Genomic DNA, 22,177 nt, shown 5'->3' on the forward strand with positions numbered 1-22,177 from the left:
GGCCAGCTCAGCCCACCAGGGGGCGGGGCTGGCTGGCATGTGGTGCTGGGGGTTTGAACCGCGGTCTCTGTGTTTTGCTTAGCTCAGCTTGTTCTAAGTAGGTGCCTTAGACCACTGAGCCATCTCACCAGCCCATATCTAATGGTATTTTTTTTTTTTAATGGTATTTTTATGTTTGTTTGTTTGTCTGTTTGTTTGCGGAACCGGGGATTGAACTCAGGCCCTTGCACTTGCCAGGGAAGTGCTTATTCCACTGAGCCATCTCCCGGCCTACTAACAGTATTTTTAAAAGTGTCAATATCCCACCAGTTAGAACTTTAAAGACTGTGCAGGTCTTTCACTAGTTGAAAAAAAAAAAAAAAATCCTGGACAATGTCCAGTGGCAGGCAGTTTCTGGAAGCCCCGAGACACATCACACTTTTCTTTCTGGTGTGATGGCAATTCTGCTTGTAGCCATAAGCAATGAGACCAGGCTCTTCACTCCTTGAGCCTCTGCATCTGCTGAATAGTTGCTCTATGTTATGAACAAGAGAGAGGTAGGTCCCCACGGAGCCTGCAGTCTCAGGCAAAAGGCAGATAGTTTTTTAGAGGCTTATTTATCTGGCAACAATGGTAATAACTGCTAAGACAGCCATGACACTATTCACAAGGAGTTTCTGACCCAGAGTCAGGGTCAAAGCAAACTTCCTTGTGGGTGGTGAGTAAACAGAGGTTAGCTGGGCAGGTCTGTCCCTTACTGAGGCCTAGAAGGGACAGCTTCTAGGCATACTTGTATATACATTGTCATATTTGGTCCCCAAACAGTCCCATGGAATGGGAGCTGTTGTCCTCACTTATTAACTAAGGTACAGAGAAGCACAGTGCAGTGCTAAGTGGCAGAATAAGGACACAAAGCCAAGCCTGACTCTAGAAGTCACATTCCTCATCACTGGGAGCCACAGTGCATTTCAAAGCCGTGATGGGAAAGGAGTGGGGCATTGCTGAAGAACATCAAAAGGTCGGCATAATTAGACTGTAGATAAAGAAGGGAGGACCACAGAGAGGAAGGGTGGACAGAAGCCAGATTGCAGACCAGGTGGAGGAACTGGACTTGGTCCTAGGCTAAAGGATAAGCCCAAAGCTTCTATCAAATATTCAGCCATATAGCACTGTGGCTTGGCATCAAGATGAATGAAAATGGGGGTGTCCAGGGTAACTTCCCAAAACTGGACCCTAAATAGGACTGAACTAGCACAGACTGGGGCCCACACACCTCAGCTGATTCACCATGGTGCCCACCCCACACTCAGCCCCACAGGATCAGATCTGGAGCCCTGTGGCTATACCCAAGCAGTCAGACATTGCTGCAAGGACAAGTGAAGGGAAAGGCCAGCCTGGAGGCGGGGGGACGACAGAGACTCTGGATGTCTTTGGTGGATCACAAGATGGAGAATTCTGAACTCGGACAAAATTAACTTTCCGACATCAGAAAGTCAGAGTGGAAAGATAACTCAGGAATTTTGGCAACACAATTTGAAAGGCAGAGAAGACTACCTCTTCTGACACAGCTCTGTACTTTCAGGAGTTTATTTTAAGGAGATGTTAAGGACGGGGGCAACCAGAATGCCCAACAGTAGGGGACAGCTAGCCACATATGACACAGCCAAACAGCAGGCTCCTCTGCAACAGTTTTCAAAAAAGAAGGTAATGCTTCATGCATCTAGATGTAAACATTTTCATTATTAGCCGGAAATGGGATAAAACTATTGGCAACATGCTCAGATTTTATGTCTGTATACACCAGCATATGTTTCTATAAATACGCAGACACAGAAAGCAAGCAACAGATGGAGGGCGCCAACAAGCAACGCCAGAAATAGACAAAAGTGTTCAAGGGAACTCTTTCAGTAGTAAAACAGTTAGTGTTTTCCTTTCTCGTGGAATCTTGTTTCCCAGTTTTATCCTGGGTACATACTCCCTTTATAATCACTCTAAGTAAGAAAGCCTATTTAAGGAAAAGTTTAAGGATCAAGACCAGCTTCAATTCAGTGAAAGCCTCACACGGTAGAGACAACCAATATAAGGCTGTATTTATGTCTGTATTGATGTTGTCCCAGAATCACTGGGTCCGCCGCCGGTCTCAGTCCGAGGCAGGAACATACGCACACCTCATTTACTAGGCAGTGCAGGGAGAAATGAAGGTCCCAACAGAGAAGTTTTTAGAAGACAAGTCCCTGCCAACATACTCTATGCGATGGAATTATTTTTCAAAGCATATTGGATACTTCCCTTAACTTCCCTTATTTTTTTGAATGGGGACTCTTACACATAATTAGTTTTTCAATGACATTTGACTGGCAGCCCAACCACTGTGATATAAGTGAAGAAGAATGCTGCGGACTGAAAAACACTTGACCATGAAGTCAAAGGGGCTGGATTCCAGCCGCGCCCCGCCTCGGGATCTCAGCCAGGTGATTTTTCTGAACTGTAGCTTTTCCACTCCTAAAAGCGAAGGCGCCAAGCTACAGGATCACCGAGGACTCTGACTCAGCCCTGTCCCTCGGGCTCAGGCTGTCAGCTGTGCACTGCGCTTACCACTCTCCTTCTCCTCCTCCTCCTCCTCACTACCTATGCCTTCCACATCTGCTGCTGCTGTACTGCCGACTAAGCGTGTGTCCATCAGAGCTAACAAGTCCTGAATAAAGGTCTATCAGCTTCCCAAACAAAATTTAAAAATACACATGCATGTTTATTAAATATACAAGAAGTTGAGTCAAAGAGAATCGGTAAGGAAGTATATATAACATTTAAATATGCTGAATTCACACTGAGCCATCAGCTCTGGGGCTTTTGTGTCTTCTTTTCTTTTTTTTTTTTTTTATTTTTTTTTAAATTTTTATTTATTTATTTATGTGTGTGGAGGGGCAGCTCAGTCCACCAGGGGGCGGGGCTGGCTGGCATGTGGTGCTGGGGGATTGAACCGTGGTCCCTATGCTTTGCTGAGCTTGTTCTAAGTAGGTGCTTTAGACCACTGAGCCATCTCACCAGCCCTTGTGTCTTATTTTCTAGTGCTCTCATTATGTTTCAGATGCCTGGGGCCAGGGATATAGCTCAGGGACCAGGGATATAGCTCAGCAGCTTATGCGCCTATCTGACAAGTGCAAGGTTCTGAGTTAGATCCCTGGTACTGGAAGGGGGGTGGGAGAGGAAGTATGATTTTGGGCTGGGGAGATGGCTCAGTAGAATAAGCGCTTCCCTGCCAAGCGCAAGGGCCTGAGTGCAATCCCTGGTTCCACAAAAAAAAAAAAAAAAAAAAAAATGCCTAAGGATGGGAGAGAGCTGACTTCTGGGGAAAACAGAGGGACTCTTCAAAAGCAGATCTTCTCAGACCAACTGTCAGAGGCTATAAAAAGCTTCTAAATTCTATTAGAATTTATTATGGCGCAGGGCTAGAGTGACTGACATTATTTATTCTGAAGGAAAAAATATCAGTTGGAGATTTCAACCACCAGCTGCCGCCTCCAGCTGTCAGGCCAGCCCACTGCAAACATGGTTGGGCCAGCAAGGGTTGATTTGCCACTGGAATGTCAGGGAGGGAAGCTTGTATCAACAAGTGCTTCTGCACCGAGCCATGAGTAATCGCTTCAGAAACCCAGGCAGAGAGGCCTCCAGTGCAGGGAGGAAGACATGTGAGTTCCAGTCTAGAAGGCAGCACCTTCAGGGCTGCACACACAATGCTATCCTAGCGAGCACGCGGGTGCCAGAATGAATTGCACAGGACTGTACTCTCCGGGACTGACAGGACAATGGCAAGCAAGGCAGGCTCAAGGGCTGAGGGAAGACTGTGAAGAGGGGAGACTCAGCCCACTCTCAGTCCGTGCCCAGGGATGCTAGGGCAAAATCCCAGACACTGCGTGGGTTACACACAACAGCCATTTACTTCTCTGGAAGCTGAGAGGTCTAAGATTGGGGAGCCAGCAGATCTGGGTCGTGTAAGGGCCAGCTTTGGACTCAGTAGTGTTCACATGATGGAGAAGGCTAAAGAGCTTTTTTCAGGCTCCTTTTATATGACATTGATCAGTTACCGCTAGTTCCACCCCCTGCTCAAACATGTTGTAAAGCTCTCTCACCTCCTCTACTGTCATCTTGGGGGTAGGGTTTCAACATATGAATTGGTAGGGGAGGGCTGGTGAGATGGTCTAAAGCACCTATGTACAACAAGCTAAGCTAAGCAAAGCACAGGGACCGTGGTTCGATCCCCCAGCACCACATGCCAGCCCACCCGCCCCCTGGTGGGCTGAGCTGGCCACACACACACAGAATAAATAAATAAATAAATGAATAAATAAAATTTTTTAAAAAAAATGAATTGGTAGGGGACACAAACCTCAGACTATACCAGGTGGTAGCAGAGAAACAAACTGCCGTAAAAACACAGGATTCTTCAAGGTCAGTGCAATGTAGGAAGGTTCTGTGAATACCTGGAGCACACGAAGAGCTCCTGTGGGCTATTTGTGCAAAGAGCTTCCAGGAAGAAGTTTCTCAGGCTGACGGTGTAGCTGTGGAGCAAAGTTCGTCCAGCATGCAGAAGGTCCTGGGTTCCATTCCCAGAACCACAAACAAAACAAGTTTCTCCTCCCTCCCCGCCTGATGGTTTGGATGGAAAGCCACTAGGCTCTACTTCCTTTCCCTCTGGGAAGATGAGGGTCAAGGAAGAGGCAGGGGCAGCAGTGCCAGAGAGAAGACCAGGGTCTTCAGGAAAACACTACCTGCAGGGAGAGATAGCCAAAACAACCATAACAACCATCCTAAAGATAACAGGAACCAGTTCTCAGGGGCAGAGAAGGATTTCCATGCACAAAAAGTAACCAGCTGAAGGAACTGGCTCTGATGGGAGGTACAGATAAACACAGAGTAGACAGAGAGGAGCGTGTGTGCACATACACGCGTGTATACTATATACACAGTTATTTCCGGGCTCTTTCTCCTGGTTGCAACTGGCCAAATCTGGAAGTATTCAGATCTCAAAAACATTAATAAGAATAATACAGTGATTGGGGCTAGGAAGATAGATCAGAGACATAAGCATGTACCTGGCAAGCACAAGGACCTGAGTTCGATCCCCAGCCCCACACCATGTCGGCCTTGGACCACCAGGCATGCCATGCAGGCCCTAGAACCCCAGGCACACTGTGCTAGCACCAGAACTGGTGTGGTGGCACACGCCTGTAATCCTAAGACTCAGGAGGTTGAGACAGGAGGATTGCTGTGAGTTCTAGATCAGCCTAGGGGCTACAAATGTGAGCACAAGGCCAGCCTGAACTACATAGTGAGACCCTATCTAAAAATAAATATAATAATACAGTGATGGATTTTTGACCCATTGCATTATTATTTTATGAGCCCATTAAATATAAACAAAGACATGATCAATGAATAAATGGAGAAGAAAAAGCAACTCCTCACAGTACAGTGCCAAGTAGAATATGTAGGAATAATGATGAAAACAAAAGTCTCCGTGTAAGAATAACTTTCACGGTGGAGCCAAGAAAGGATGTCAGAGCAACGGGGTGGAAAGATAAAGAAATCAGACAGTACTGTGGTCCGGAGCACCTTCCAGCAAAAGCGAAATAACTTCGTGGGGGGGATCCTGACCGGATGGTGACCAGGACACCATCCCGCCACCAGGACGGCGCAGCATCACTGCCATAGAGTCCATGCCCAACATGGATGGCAAGGACATCAAGAGGAACTCACAGGGATACCGGTTATGGGGCTTCTTCCAGACTAAAAAGTGCTGTCCTCTTTAGAGGTCATGAAAAGTTAGGGGAGGCTGAATAACCTCTCAGATTTTTTTTTTCTTTTTTGGTACTGGGGATTGAACTCTGGACCTTGAGCTTGCCAGACAGGCACTTAAGCCTCTGAGCTATCTCCCCAGCCCAAGAACCTCTCAGATTGAAAGACAGCCTGCAGAGGGACATGGGTTGCTGCATGTGACTTGAGACCATCTGCATCTATGGGAAAAGGGACGGTGTTGGTGACTTGAAGGAATGCTGAGGACTAATACACACTGCCCAACTGGATGGTTATTGTGTTGTGCTGTGCCTGAGGGTACCCTTGTTTGGGGAAATGCACATGGGTGTCATGGAATATTTATGTTTTGTTTTTGAAGGGGGCAGCTTCATGTCTGCAATTGGTTCTCAAAAGACTCAGAAAGAGTAACAACAATGGGTACATAACACACACATAAACAGAGAATAAATGAACGACCTAGTGTATGAAAAAATGTCAACAACTAGGTAACCTAGCCAAAGCGAATATGATTGTCCTTTGTGAAATTCTTAATACAGAAAACTGGTACTGTGTTCAGTAGCAAACGACCTTCCGTGCAAAGACCCGCACACTTGCGACCACACCCCAGAGCCTCTGGAGCTCAGGCTGGCCCTGGAGGACAATGTGGCCTGCGGCTAGAGCAGCACTGGAGTAGCCGTGGGACCTGCAGCTGGACAGCCAGGCCAGGGCCAGCCAGACTAGGCCTCAGAACCTCAGAAGGCCAGGCCGGGAATCTAGGTCTTGGGGAGAGGGCAAGCACCCGAGGACCGTTAACAAAGCAGCATAATGCTTCTGCACCCCAGAGAAAAACTGGGGCAGTGGCAACCCAGGTGAAGGAACCCCAGCGAGAGCCTGGAGAAGTTCCCGGGCAGGGAACACCCTGCAGCACTAAGGCTCCTGCAGAGGAGGAGCTTAGTCTTGAGAGTTTTGCGACATCCACGAGGGATGGATGGAGAGGTTGTGGGAGTAATTTGAGTTGAACTGAACATCTAGCGGGTTGGAAAGCCATGTTATTAACTGCAAGCCTCACACACAGCGCCACAGACCTCCTAAATCATCATTTATTTATCTTTAATGAGAAATGATGACTTCCTTATCTTCAAAGGAAAACTATGTCCAATTTAAATAAATTTACATAACTCCAACGAAGAACATAGATGAATGCCCTGACTTTGAGATGCTTCCTGCTTCTTTTCCTTTTCTTATTACAAGCCAAGGAATACCTAGTTTTTTGTTTGCTTGTTTTTCTATTTTATTTTAGTCCAGATTTCACTATATTGCCCAGCCTGCCCTTGAAACTCTCATTGAAATAGTTTTGCCCCAGCCTCCTGACTCCCTGAGACTACACGTGTGTGTCACCCACCACCCCCAGCTAATGGAGAAGTCTTACAGTGATCACACAGCCCCACACCCTGGAAAGCCAGCGTAGCTCACACTGTCACACTGACAGAGAGACCCACGTGGCTCACATATGCTGGCTCTCTTTTTTTGAAAGCCTGTCATAAATCAACAAAAGGAACTCATGAGACCTCAAAGCCTCGTGCACTGTTGGCAGATTCTGAGCAGAGCGTGACCCAGCTTGTGAAGGCTGAGGCCAGAGCATGGGCACACGCAACTCATGGGCACACACATGCCTCGCCCTTTCGAGGCTCCACTGGGCATTCTGGTCTGAAGCCTTCTCCTGCGGTGCGGCGCAGAAAGCCCCCAGCTCTGCTCCACCCCTGCAGGTATGTTCACCATGTGTGAAAGCCACACTGTGCCCATTTTCATCACAGTGGAAAACAAGTCACCTCTAGATGGAGCACATGAAGTGGGACAAGTGTGCCCTGGCATCCAGGAGGCCAGATACAGGTACACGGCCAGGTGGACAAGACCCCTAAGACCAGAACGGTCAACCTTCCCAGGAACAGACCCTGAGAGTCAAGGAACTCGACGAAGGACTAAGCAGCCTGGTTTTACTGCTGATAATATTGGAACAATTTTCAATCATCAATTGGGGTGGAGTTCTGTGGCAGCATTTGCCTAGCACGCACAGGGCCCTGGATTCAATCCCCAGGCAAAAAATTTTAATAATTATAACGAAAGCATTAATCATAACAGTAATCATAAAAATAGCTATCGGTGTTGAGTGCTAATTTTTTCCAGGCCTGTGCAACTCACTCCCCATGCCTTCCCATGCAGTCCCTCCCCCTGGAGGGGGTGAAAACAGCATCAGGGTTTGGACCCACGTCTAAGGGCATGGGAACCAGGAAATCCACAAGAGGTTCCAGGCCTGGCTCGAGGTAGAGAACAGGAAAATGCCTCCCACAGGTGTACAGGGAAAGCAACCCATGCAAGTGATCCTGGAGCCACGTCAGGAGGACAGAAACATATTTTCCAGTCCTAGATCAGAAAGTCCAACAACTTAGAAAATCCAGCAACTGAAAAGATTTTTGCTTCTGTTAAAAAAAAAAAAATAGTCCTTACATTTGTACATTACTTAGCACTTTGTCACATGGTGTCTTTTGCAACTCTCCAGGATCTCCGTGAAGACAAGTTATTTTACAGGAGACTGGGATTCAAGAATTAAGAAGCTCCTGGCAAGAACCCAGCCTTCCACCACCGACACTGTCCTTTGGGAGCCCATGGTGTCTCCACGGGGTGTTCTCCTGGGAAAAGTGCACTATGGTCCTCCCTAGAGCCCATTGCACAGGACAGGAGAGGCTCAGGGGAGCACTGGAGTTCTGGGCGGGGTGGGGGGGACAGGAAGAGGAGGCAGAGGCAGCAGGCAACTTGTGGCCTCTACCTTCCCTGCAGAGTCCCCAGCCCAGAGGCAGACAGGTAAAGCTTTACAGGAATGAATGCCTGAGAGAATGAATGCAGTAATGAATGAATGAAGTATAGCTCCAGGAAGCCAAGGAAAGGGATACAATCCAACATTTTACAAACACCTTCAATTAAATACTTGCCCATTTCAATTATGAGTTGGGCTTTTTCTATTTTGTAGTCAATTTCTTTAAGGTCATCAATCCTTATAAATACTTCTGAGAAACCCTGGGCCTCAGTACTGGCCTTTGTACATGAAGAAATAAAAGGGCACTTTCACTCTGCCTTGTAAGATGGCAGGTGACAGAGGCCAAGACTGCCTGAGCCGAACACCCTCCAGCAAGGCCAAGCTTGCTCATAGCCTCAGCTTCCCATCTGTCAGGAGGTAATGGCTGGCTCTGCCCGGAAAGGGAGTGAAAGAATTCATACGACCAGCTGCGGAATGCTCCTTCAGCCAGCTGCCTCAGAAGCCGGAAGCTCTCCAGAGAACAAATCGTCATCCCCACGAACACGCAGGGTGCTGTTGCAAACATAAAGTCCTAAACATGTCTTCTGACATGCACGTGCCCCCCACCTGGCTGTGCATCTGCAGGTGTGCAAACTGCTCCTTCACTGAGCCGGTGGGGTATGGGTGAAGAGCGCATCGGAGCAGGGCGTGGTGGTGCACACCTAGAGCACCAGCTGCATAGGAAGCTAACATAGCAGGATCACAAACTCAAGGCAGATGCTATCTCAAAGTTTTTTTTTTAAAAAAAAGGGGGCTGAGAGGGTAGCGCAATAGTAGAATGCTTGTATGAGGTCCTAGGTTCAACCCCACCACCAAGAAGAAAACAAAGACACCTGCAATCCTAGCAGGTGTCCTAGCTCCCATACTGGGAGCCACAACAGGAAAATCACAAATCCAAACTGCACCTGGGAAACTTAGCAGAGCCCACCTCAAAATACAAAATTGAAAAAGGGTTGGGACTGAGGAATTAGTTCAGTATGAAGGTGCTGGGTTCCACCCCCAATATTAAGAAAAAAAAAAAAATACAGGTGGTAGCAAGTGAAGGGAACCAATCAGCCCTTAGCATGTGCCAGGGACAGTGGGGGCTCTGTCAGCAACATGAGCAAGGTGACATGACAGCACTCCTTCAAGAGAAAAGAGTCTCTATGCTATGGCTTGAGTAGAATTTGTCTCCTCTAGAACTTACATTGCAAGTCAATCCCCACTAGGAGTTCTTATTGCCATTTGGTTTTTTTTTGTTTTGTTTTGTTTTTAAATTTATTTATTTATTTATTTAGTGTGTGTGTGGCCAGCTCAGCCCACCAGGGGGCGGGGCTGGCTGGCATGTGGTGCTGGGGGATTGAACCGCGGTCCCTGTGCTTTGCTTAAGCTTAGCTTGTTCTAAGTGGGTGCTTTAGACCACTGAGCCATCTCACCAGCCCTATGAGTTCTTAAGAAGTACTATCTATAAGAGGTAATTATTACACTGCCATCATGCATAGATCGATCAACTCATTCAGTTTATGGATTAACTGAGCATTTTGAGACTGGTCTGATAGAAAAGCCAGTCTGTCTCTCACACGAGCCCTCTCTGTCAACACACGATGTCGATGCTTGAGGACTCAGCCAGCAAGGAGGTCACCACCAGATGCAGCCTCTCGACCGTGGATAAGAACTACAGGTCAAAATAAACCTCTTCCTTGTAACTTTCTACTGTAGTTTGGGGCTTGCAAAGGGAATAATACAATACAGGACACACTTTACAGGATTATTCTATAAAAACTTCACCCAAACAGCCAAGTTTGAAAGAGTGCAGGCAATCTGTCCTCACACTAAAGACTCAAAGAATCCAGCTGAGGGCCTGGGTCCCATGGCAATGTCCTGTATGAATCCAGCTGGAGGCCTAGAGCCCACGACAACGGGCCATGCAAGTCTGTTTCACAGATTTGTACTGGGAAGGCCCAAAGGTCAGCGGTGGAAACTAGACAGTCTGTGCCAACAGGATGAAGGATCTTCGCCAGCAGGCTGAGGGATCTGAACTGGAGCCAGGAAGCCATGTTCAAAGTAAGGACCAGAGCTCCCGCAAAGTGAACCACAGTCATACTCAGTGACAACAAGCTCCTTCGATGATGAAAACAGCTATATTCATCAGGAAAGCCAGCATGACAAGCTCCTCCAAGAGAACCAGCAGTTCCCCAACAGTCCCTCTTCTTCATTTATGCTGCTGGCAACAATTCTCAGGTGGGCCTCCCTTACCCAGCACCACGCTACTTCAGTTCAGCTGGGTGTTACAAGTTGGCCACAGTTGACAATCCACCACATTTACCCAGCTATGGCATTATAATTTTTTTTTGGTACTGTAATATTAGCAACAGGAAATGGACTCAGACATCCCCCTACCCCACACTGGGCTGAGCTCCATCCTGGCTGCTCTGACCCCGGATCTCAGGCTGACAGGACCTGACGGCCCCAGAACAGTATCTCTCCAGTGATCTACAGTGCACTGACAGTGAGGTGCACAGCAGGCATGTGGTGGTGCCTCCCCAAGGAAGGGTTCGGGCAGCCGGCCAGGGCCCTGGCAATGGCACTGACCACAAGAAAACCCTCCTCCTCCCAGGGCTCCAGGCACCTCCTCCAGCAAATGCGGGTTTGGCTTGTTTGGTCTCTAGGGTCTCTTCCAGCCCAAAGATTTAGAGATCTTCTGAAACCCTGTGCTGCCAGAGGCACAGCCCCTGGACTCGCCAAAGAAGGACAGCTTGCAGCAGGCAGAACTCATCTTGGTCCAACTCTAATTCAGACTGCTATTGTTCCCACACCATCAGGACTGAGTTTTATGACAAGCACAGAGGACAGGAAGCTCTTCTAGGCGGATGAGGCAGGGAACCCTCAACCACTGTTCTCAAGAGATGAAAAAATAAACCTGCCCCGGTGACAGACAAAATCACATATTCAGGTGAGCGACAACAGATCTGTGATCCTGATCAAGCAGCACAAAGCTAAGGGACACCAAGGGCTGAACGGGCCAGCCATTCAGGTCAAGATCTTAGCTGAGATGCCACCTTTTACTTCAAATCCACAGGCACACTGCCTGCCCTGGAGCCCTGGGCACAGAAATCAAACCAAGGAGCCCATGGGCAGAGGTGGGCAGGGACGGCAAGCACGGAACACAGATCACAGACTCAGGACGCAGATCTCGGCCTCAGCCTAGCTCTCTTACTTCCTTCCTGGTAAATTCATCTAACTCTAATTCTCAGTTTCTGGGCCATACAATGAGGGATAAAAGGCATTACACCAACACTTGTTATAAGAGATACAAGTGAGCAGAAGATGTGTCAAACCATAGAAACATCTTACCCTAAGAAGCCCAAGGGGAGGAGGGAAGAGTGTCCCTGCAATAAGAGGAGGAAGGGGAAGGATGCGTAATATCATGACATACCAATTATGGCCAGACTGTCTCTCAAGTAAACGTTTGTTTAAAAAGAAAAAAAAAAAGGGTAAAAAATGAAAACATGAGACAAAAAAATGTCACAGGACTGTCCTGCTACAAGGCTATATATTGTTAGATTTCTAAATTTCTGTGTAAAAGTATGTAAACACTTATTCTTTTTTAAAAATATTTTTAATATTTTTTCTTCATATTTTGGAAGGACTCAAAGCTTAACATATCAATACTTGATGGAAAATACCTGTTCCATGTTATGTCTAAGAAGTTTGATATTCAGACAGATAGTGAGGTTAAGCTCAACTGCTTATGTTATAGGGTAATAATATCATTAAGCTTCTCTTCTAGAGGGCGAACAACTTAAAAGTTTGCAAACCAAACATTAAAGAAAAAGAAGGGCTACAAAGACAGCCAACATTTTGGCCCTAGCCTTTCAAGGTCAGTGAGGACTCAGGAAATAGGAGAACCTGTACTGTAACATCCTGTAACTCAATTGTGTCCCAAATTTTCTGATTAAGGAGATTTTGGGCCACAGAGGAAAGTGATCGATGAGGTAGAGTGTGCAGAGTCACATGGAGAGAAAACATTCTTTCAAGCTTTCACAGAGAGCAAATTGGTCAAGAAATGGCCATGACTCATCCATATGGCTGACACTGACAAAGGATCTACAAACAGAGGTACAGGGTTTCAGGTTAAATCCTGAGGGGATCTGACTGACCTTATCAGATACAAAAGTTACATTTCTTGTTATATAGGTCTTACTCTTTCTTGGTCTTAACCATCCAGCAGAAAAGTATGAAAATGAAGTATAAAAAGTAAAGCCATATTAATATGATAAGCGGTAAAATGCTGAAGTCAACAACTTTGGACATTGACAGTCTTATGGAAAACCCACTACTATTATGGACTATTGGACTATATTTGGATATTTTGCTGAATTCATGCACCTACAATATTTAAATGACAATGGAATGCCCTTCTCTGACAAAACTAACCAAAAAAGGGGGATACAAATGAATGACCATTTTGTATCTGTACACTCAAAATAGTTAGGATAGATATAGAGCTCCATTCTCTTAATTCAATGAATAGAGAGGTTTGTTCTAATAGTGTTTGGGACAGGATATCAGGTCTGTATCTTGTACAATGAATAACCACTAAGACAACAATATGCAATGTATCAATTATTGAAAATGTACTAGTAATCGGTTGTGAAACTGTCTCATTGCTATTTGTTTCTCAATAAAAATATTTTTCTTAAAAAAGGATGCATAATAAACAGCAGGCATTCAGTCAACACTATGCAGATATGTGAAAAGTAGCTGCCGTTCCCAGAGCTGTCTGGTCAACAACTTAATTCCAGCCAGAACCAAAGCCATCCTTGAAGTTCTCCAAGCTGCAAACAGACAAGTAACAAGGTGTTGTCTTGGAAGATTTTTCTTTTTAAACACAGAAAAGGCAAAATTTCACATAGATTATACATAGATCAGTATATTACCAAGGTCATAGATTTTCCCTAATTCCCAAGCTGCACAAGCAGTTAAATGACCTCCATCCGCTCTCCCCACGGTGCAGTGATGCTGAGACCTCGACCCAGAAGCAAAGTCGAGCACAGTCCCGGGCACCGAGGATGCAGACAGCAACAAGGAAGCATCTCCTCAAGAGAACCCCGCACACTGTGCACCAAGGATGCAGACAGCAACGAGGAAGCATCTCCTCAAGAGACCCCGGCACACGGCTGACCACAGGACAACCCAGAAGCCATAGAAGGAGCCTAAAACACAGATTCCAGGGCCAGGGAACCGGCTGGGCTACAGGCGGTTCAGCGGAGGTTCAACAGGTAACATCTGCCCTTTTTCTGTTGTGGCAAAGAAGGAGCTGGACAGCAAGAAGCCAATGAATAAGAGGAAAGGGAGTAGGGTGTGGCAGTGCACCCCTGTAATCCCTGCACTCAGGAGGCTGAGGCAGAAGGATTGCAGTAAGTTGGAGGCTAGCCTGGGCTATAGTGTGAGTTCAGAGTCAGCCTGAACTGCATAGTGAAACCCTATTTCAAAAAGACAGGAAAAAGAAAGTCTCCTGGGAATAAGAGAAGGACGGGAAAGGATGCTCCTCAGAGTAACTTCCTACCATTCCTTCTCAACGTGGAATGTGTCTCCCCCCCGGCAGAACAGTCAGGATATGAAGCCAATCCTCGCGCCTCAAGGGGCTCAAATGCAAGAATGCTGGCCAGCAGTGCTAGACTAAATGATGCAAGCACTGGGCTAAGGCCTGGCCAGCGAGGTCCAAGTACAGACACAACCACAAGGTTCATGGACCACGAATGGCCAGAAGGAAGAGCCAAAGGAGCACCTGCTTTCTTGATCCCCCCTGTATTTGCTCCATGAGCAGACCTGACCTGACCTCCATATTCTTTAGTTTTATTTGATTTCTAGGGAAAGTATAAATGAACAACTAGGAGACTGGCAAAACACGGGAGAATGAACCAAGTGGGAACCAACTGACCAGCTCGGTGGCAGCAGGACCTGGAAGGAGTTCTAGACAAAGGAGAACTGCAGTCACAAGCACTTGTCCCCTCCTTTGCATTGAACCATAATAAGAACACAAACAGGCTACAGGAGGTATTAGAAAGTCTAGACCTGGGGGCTGGGGAGATAGCTCGGTACAATAAGAGCTTGTCTGGCAAGCACAAGGGCCTGAGTTCAATCCCCAGTTCTGCCAAAAAAAGAAAGAAAAGAAAGTGTATGGCTTCACTAAATGACTTTATTTATAAAAATATGAACATAACGGACTTCTGATTCGCACAGCACTTTCCAGTTTACCAAGTATTATCACGAACATCATTTTACTGGCCTCTCCCTTTCTGGAAGCCAGTGGGAGCAGGAAAAATAGCCTGAACATTAAGAAGTGACTCAGAGATGGTTCAGGACTTGTTCAAGGTCACACAGCTGGTAAGGGGCGGGCACAGCCCCTCCCCACCCCAGGGGAACTCAATCTTGAGAATTTCTCCCATCAGGCAGGGCTGACTACACTGGTGAAATAACAGGCTGAAACTCTATAACACAGTAGAACAGGGAGGGAGGGAAGGGAGATGGAGCTTTTAACATGTCTGAAATGAAATCTCCATTACATTCGGTGGTCCCTGCTCCCTGGGGAATTTCAGTTGCCCACCGCTCTATTTTCCGAGGCACTGCCTTGCAAATTTCTCTCTCCCAGGTCTTTGTTCTCATGTCTGCCATTTCTCTCAAGTGATTTCATCATCTCTAGGATGTTTTGTCATCATGGGGAGTTGCTGTGGAAATGATTAGTGAGGTTATAAATCCCAGACTGTGACCTCAATGGGGGAGAGGCACAAAAGATGCAGCCATGAAGACAAATCTAGGACCACAGTTACCGCCGGGCAGACCAGGAGACCCAGCCCCGAAGCCCTCTTGCCTAGGTTGATTGGCTCCTCTTGCCAGTCAATGACTCTAGCTAGTATCAGCTTCCCAAACTACTTCCTGTTTGCCTCTGCAAAGGTGCAGGGACCAGCCAGACACAGACCACAGTAACTCAAGGACTGCTAGCTCTTGGCTGTGGAACTGATAGGGGAATGAAACTCCAGACCTGAAAGGTACCTACCTGGCTGAGTTCGTGTTCTCTTAAAACCGAAGAATCAATTTTAGAACAACCGGGGGTAAGAGCAGAATGTATTTATTGGAGGAAAGAAAGCTTCTGTCAGAGAGGGACAGAAGGGGACCTGAGTGGGATGCCCAGGACTCTGCCTTTTCCAGGGGTTTTTATAGAGCAAAACCATGAGATGAGCCATGTCTAAGGTGGAAAACATGGGAATTCACACATGAGGTGGGACAAAACTGTGGTCAACCAATACGACGACAAGCACAATTGCTCAGGTAAAATTGCTTACATTGGGGAGCAAACAGGGAAGCGAGTCATGTAGCAAGTGGGGCAGGAATATAGAACAGGGGCTTATCAGAAGGGGTTGGATTAGTGACTACCTGGCTTCCTTGAGGTGACTATCAATCCTGGATGTTTATCTTCAGGGAGGTAAGCATCTGCTTGATCCTTTGTCTTGAGGTCTGACCCACGGAGAGAGTGCCTGTCTCCTTTAGTTGCAAGGTATCTGGCTTCCATGCTGGCTCCTTCTGAGGGCCTGGGCCTGTCTGACTGCCTACAATATGTCTCTCTAACTCAGCTGCCCATCACAGAACCACATCCCAGAATAGACACAGGCAGTCTCCACCAAGTCCTCGTTCTCTGCTTGGCCTCATCCAGACCTGTGCCTGAAGCCTCCCAAGCACAGAAACCCCTTCCTTCATCCTTTGAAGTAGAAATTTTTCTCCCAATTCCTCAGACCTTTCCAGAATCCTAGACACACAATGCTATTTATATTGTGGCACAGGAAATTCCTGGTGGTGCAGAAGGGTCCCTCCCGGGCACGATGGCTCTCACACCCACTAGATGCCTGTAATGCACTCCCTAGTCACTGGCACAAGGAGAAATGTCCTCATCCATTCAACAACCCCTCCTGAGGCATTAGCCTCACCACAGTGTACCCGTATGTATATGCTCAAATCTCTCTCTCACACACACACAGTTGCTTTGAAGGCAGGGGCTATGCCTTACCCAATTCAACCACCAACTACTTCCCCAGGCCCCATGTCACGCTGGTGAAGTGATACCATGAACCAGCTAGGTCCTCCTCCCTCAAGAAGTGTCTGTCTCCATAGAAGCGACAAACAAATAACCCTGGCACGAAGCTAAATAAAACCAACGAAAGATGCTTCCTGTGAGGTTTAAGACAAAACTCCAAGACAGGCATCTGGGTCCTGAATATTTGGAATCCCACCTTGAAATGTGACCTTGGCCAAGACTCTAGATATTTCTTTTTTCTATGATTTAAGTTTTATTTTGTTGGGCTGTTTTTGCTCTTATTTGGGGTCTGGTTTTTGTTGTTTTTTGCAGAACTGGGTATTGAACCCAATGTCTCACCTGTGCTAGGCTCTGGCTCTCTTTTCATATCTGTAAAATGAGACCACGACATTTCCCTCCAGCTGAAATATTCTAAATGCTCAAGCACTAGAGAGACAAAGGGAAGAGGTGAACAAAGGGACAGAAGGCTGCTTCTTTCTATCCAGGCCTCATAGAGGAGGGCATCTGACCCGCAGGCTTCCAGCACCAGTAATGTGTAAATGATTGTACCACGAAGCAGGCCACAGCATGGGTGATACTCCTGAGGTCAGGCCATAGCTTTTCATAAGGAACCAGTGATGATGCAGGAATCAAGGAGGAGGCTCCAGGGCCTGACCTGGCTTCAGAGTCCACAAGAGCAGGGCGGCCACTGGCCTATTTCCTGTTCCAGCTCTGGAGGAAAATGCCCAGGGCAGAAGAGGGCCTGTGGGAAGGAGCCCTGTGGAAAGGAGCCCCGTGGGAATCCATGCCCTTCCATTCGCTGGCCCAGTACAAGCACTGCATTCTCCAGAGGCCCTGCCACTTGGCCGGGGATCAGCCTGGCACCCCGGGAGGTCACCGGCTCACTGGCCTGTAATTCACAACAAAACTCTTCTTCCAAGGTCCACCAACTCTCCACTCTAAAAGCACTGGTAAAGATTCAACTCTGGAATCTACATTTGGATCTGAATGGATGAAAATCACGGATGAAACCCAGCCTCAGATCAGACCTTCGGCCAGACATTCCCAAAGAGAACAGAAACGAGTTTTGAAATGTGGCCCCGATATAATCAGAGATATGGGAATGGTATGAGTTCGCTGCCTGATAACAGAAGTACACGTTCCCTGGCACAAAACGGACAGGAGGCTGCCCTAGCTTCCTTCATTTTCCCTGCGCTGGAACAGAAAGAACTAGGACAGTCACAGGTGCACACACTATACAGTGTCCGCCTGACACCAAGGGCCCCTTCTCCTGCCTCCTCTTTTCATAGGCTCTTTCTCTTTCCCCTCCACACATCTACTCAGGCTTACTTCAGGTATCTGACAAAGCCGGAAAGTAGCAACAATAATGGTAACGACGATTAAGCCATTTTAAGGTAGCAAGGTTGCAAGAACTGCACGGCAGACAGCGCCGTGAGCCTGCGCAGCGAATCCCTTGCTTCTGCAGCCGCCCGACTCGTCAACCCAGAGCGGCGGCGGGGCCGCGGCCGGAGCCCAGGACGCCGAGGAGAAGCTTGGCCGGGTCACGTGTTGCACGGAACCCCGAAGAGCGCTCGGCCCCGCTGACGTAACTGCTGGAGAATTTAAAAGTCCCAAACTCCGGGGCGGATTCGGGTGCAGAATTCTGCGGCTAATCCAGGCGCGGCTCTGGTCACCAAAGATGCTCCCACAAGACCCGGGGGTACCGAACGAGGTCGGGGGAGCCCAGGAAGGAAGGCGCGAGGCCGCCCGGGGGCGGGGATCCCAGCCCAGGCTCCAGCCGCGGGCGACACCTCGCCCATCCACCCGAGCTACAGTCGCGGGGGCGGACGCCCCGCGCACACGGCCTCTGCCAGCAGGGGACACAGACGCGTAATGCGGCCGCTTTTCCGCCCTTTCGCAGTCTCTGTTGAGGAAAACTGAAATGAGCTGCGCTCCCACTTGTGGCGCCTTTGTCTGGCGGCGGGGTCGGGAACCGCAGGGCTCCTCCCCGCCTCTCCGCGGCCGCGGCGCACTTACCCGCGGGGCGAGCCGGCACGGCCCTCGCGGAGCCTCCGGTCCTCCGGGACGCGCTTCCGAGAGCCCCAGGGCCGCAGGGCTTTGTGAGACTGGCGGCGGCGCGGCGCAGAGTCTCCTCGCCCGGGTCGGGCCCGGGGACGCACTTTCCTGGGGCGACTGCTCGGCTCCCGAAGGACTCGGGAAAGTTGCAGCACAAATGGCCAATGGCTGGGAGAGCGCGGCGGCCGGGCCAGGCTCCTCCCCCAGCTCTGGGCGCTCCGAGCCGGGCCGGCGCAGCCAGCTGCTCGCCCGGGCGCCCGCCGCGCTCTCCTCCCCGAGCAGGAATGCGCGGGGCCGACCGCGGCGCTCAGGCGCTCGGAAGCGCACCGGCTCTCCGGCCGCCGCTCCCGAGGGCCCTGCACGCTTCTTCCAGGAGTTGGGGATCCCGACAACCTGTTACTGTTCTGACATTTTCCACCGCGCTTTCCGCGCAGTGGATGGCAATACGGGGAAGGCATCGGCGTGTGAAATGACCGAGAAGACCGAGTAGCTACAGCCTGGGAGGCACCGCTCTGCGGTCCACACTTCCTCCGCGGGGGGGATTGCCTGCCTGAGACCCGGGCTGACTCAGAGCAGGGAGGGCCAGGTGGTGCCTGGTTTAGTCCCGGCACAAAATTCTGGCCCTTCTTTCTTCATCTGCCTAAGAGTGCTTATTTAGCCTCAGCTTCTTATCGCCCAACTTTGGCCCGCAATCTCTTTGGCTGTGGCAGCCCCTGCAGCAGGAGAAGCAAAATCCAGATCACTTCCCGCTGCCATATTTCTGAGGAGCTCCTCTGTTTCTATTGGCTTATGAGCTTGGGTGGTTTTCTCTCCATTATCGAGCCAGAAATTAACTCCTTCATTAACTTTCACCGCACACCCAGAATCACATGGTGCTTACCTGCCCACAGTTGTAGATCCCCTTTTCCGTGGAAATTTCTGCAGCTGGCGCCCAGCTCAGAAGAGCCTGTCCCTATATGTGGATGCCAGGCTTCCTATGTTTAGTATCAAGGAAAGCATTGCTATATTTTATGTACTCAGGGGACCAAAGGGCAAGAAGCTTACGAGTGACTCAATACTTCCTTTCCTTCTCTTAAAGAAACAGATGTCGGGCTGGGGAGATGGCTCAGTGGAATAAGTGCTTCCCTGGCAAGCGCAAGGTCCTGAGTTCAATCCCTGGTTCTACAAAAGTCTAAAGAAACAGATGTCTGAAGATTGAGGGCCCCAACTAAGGATTCCCCGTAGAATTCTTGGAAGTTACTTGCACAAGGGATAGACAGATCTATGAGCAATAGATATGTTGTACTTCTAAAGGAAATTTCTGAGAGCAATTTAAATGAGTCCTTGTGCATATGCTTATCACAAATTTGTTGGTACTATAGTGTACGTTTCACACATGCAACAAATGAGACCCAAATAGGCTACTATATTTAAGTGTATACTGTCAGCTATTGAAATGAGGCCTGGAATGCCTGGTCTTTGGTGTTCTTGTACCCTGCTCCCAAGTCACACCCATTTATGGTAAGAATATGGCCATCTGCCACTTTGTAAGCCTGAGCACTCTGAGTAGACAAAAGGCTAAAGCGAACTTGAAGTGCACCCCTTTGATGGGAAACACTCCTCTAGTTGACAACTGCGTGACTTTCATGACCTAGGAAGCTACTACTGTGCTCTGACACCTTTAGGTAGGTAAGTGTTCACAGAATGAAGGCCCAGAGGATGCCCACATCTTAGTCCTGGGAGTCTGTGAATGTGGCTAAGTGAACAAGATGAAGGAGAATTAAGGTTCTGCATGGAATTAAACTTGCTAAACATCTGACCGTAGATTATCCCAGATGAGACCAACGTGATCATCAAGTCCTGAGAAGGTGGAGGGGTATGGCAGTGGAAGCAGACTTGAGAGATTTGAAGATGCTGAATTAAACAGAATGAAGCCCTGAGCCAAGAAATGTGGGCAGACCAAGAATGTGAGCTGGAAAGGCAAGGAGATGAGCTTTTTCCTAGAGCTTCTAAAAAAAAAAAAACAAAGACCAGCTTGAGCCTTGAAATTAACCAAATGAGATACATGTTAGAGAGCTTACCTACAGAGCTATCAGAAAATTATTACTGTCATAAACCACTAATTAGTGGTAATTTATTACAGCAGCAAAAGGAAACTTGCATAGTAGGAATCTGGTTATTACTGTGATTTAATCTTCTTTCTAAAGGATTTTAAGGAAACATCTTGAAGTTTACAGATGTCTCTGGAGTTTTGGACCATTCATTCATCACAGAAGAAATCCTCTGTCTGAGGAAATCTGACCTAGTGCCTCTCTAAAGTGGACCCAAGCTGAGAAAGATCTGTGGTCTGGGGCTGCTGCCCCCAAAGCCATACTGAAGAATATTTAAAAGCTATTTATTTTTGCTCCCCATTTGAAGATGAATTCAAGGGTCCCCAATATTATAAGTGTTTAAGATTCAAACCTTGCCTCATGACAGAGATACATCCACGCCAGAAGCCCTGCCAACCCACACAGCCCTGGTCCAGGTAGACCCAGGAATGTTGCCTAAATAAACTTGAAGCTCTGGGTCCTCTGCTCCAAGTCCAGGCAACAACATAATTCAGAAAACAAGACAGCAAGTACTTGCTTCTGCACCTGCTGAAGACTAAACCACTGGATGCGAGAATGTCTTGGAAGGCACATCCACGGCTGAAGCTTTACTGTCCTAAGGATTTCTTGGGTCTCTGAAATGGCTATGGCCTCTGCAGCAACACAGCCTGCATGAATGCTTTCAGCAACACCCTCATGAGATAGGTGTTGTGCTATCTTCTCAAGAGTTCCGGGGTTTCTGAATTATTTCAAAGGCTGTCTTGGAGGCTCCCACAGCACCTGCAGCCAGAGCTGGTCAACTTCTAGATGTCATTTCTTCAGATTTCACAAAAGATTTTATTGGGGCAGAGGCTCATTAAAGAGAAGAAAGAGAAAAATGAACACCAATTTATACAGAACTTCTGCTGTTGTAATCCTAGAATCCAAACTGAGACCCTAGAGACTGGGCGTGGTGGCATGCGCCTGTAATCCCAGCTCTTGGGGGCTGTAAACAGGTGGATCACTACGAGTTCAATCTAGTAGGAAGACCCTTAACACCCTGTAGACCCTTCCCTAAAATATAAAACAAAAACAAAACTGAGACCCTAGAGGGGACAAAGGCAGCACAGCAATAGAGCAGGCATCTATTTTACAGACTTAAAAAAACTTAAGTGATAATGAACCCTACAGATGTTACCCAGCCCTAAAATTAAATCATAGCTCAGTTTTATCTGTATGCCTGCTCCCTTTGTATCCCTCTACCTAGGTTATTTCAAAGCCAATATCAAGCAACATCTTTACATACATTAATATTTCTGTTTGAATCAATAGACAGCAAGGCCTGGAAGGGAATTTTTTTTTTTTTTTTTTTTTTTTTTT

The 22,177-nt window shown here is 47.9% G+C and overlaps 1 protein-coding gene across 19 annotated transcripts in view; it reads right to left on the reverse strand.

The window, feature by feature from the left end:
• Tacc2 (transforming acidic coiled-coil containing protein 2) overlaps nt 1-22,177 on the reverse strand; it is a 247,871-nt gene that overhangs the window by 107,122 nt on the left and 118,572 nt on the right. For 2 of the 19 annotated variants that reach the window (XM_023708957.1, XM_023708955.1), the window contains exon 1: nt 18,711-18,912. The exons of the other annotated variants lie outside the window; for them this stretch is intronic. The gene's annotated coding sequence lies outside the window, so the exon portion shown is untranslated. Of the gene's footprint in view, nt 1-18,710; nt 18,913-22,177 lie in introns of those variants that run through there. 19 annotated transcript variants of the gene reach the window in all.

Source organism: Octodon degus, unplaced genomic scaffold (genome assembly GCF_000260255.1).
Source record: "Octodon degus isolate 3935 unplaced genomic scaffold, OctDeg1.0 scaffold00010, whole genome shotgun sequence".
Lineage (NCBI taxonomy): Eukaryota > Metazoa > Chordata > Mammalia > Rodentia > Octodontidae > Octodon > Octodon degus.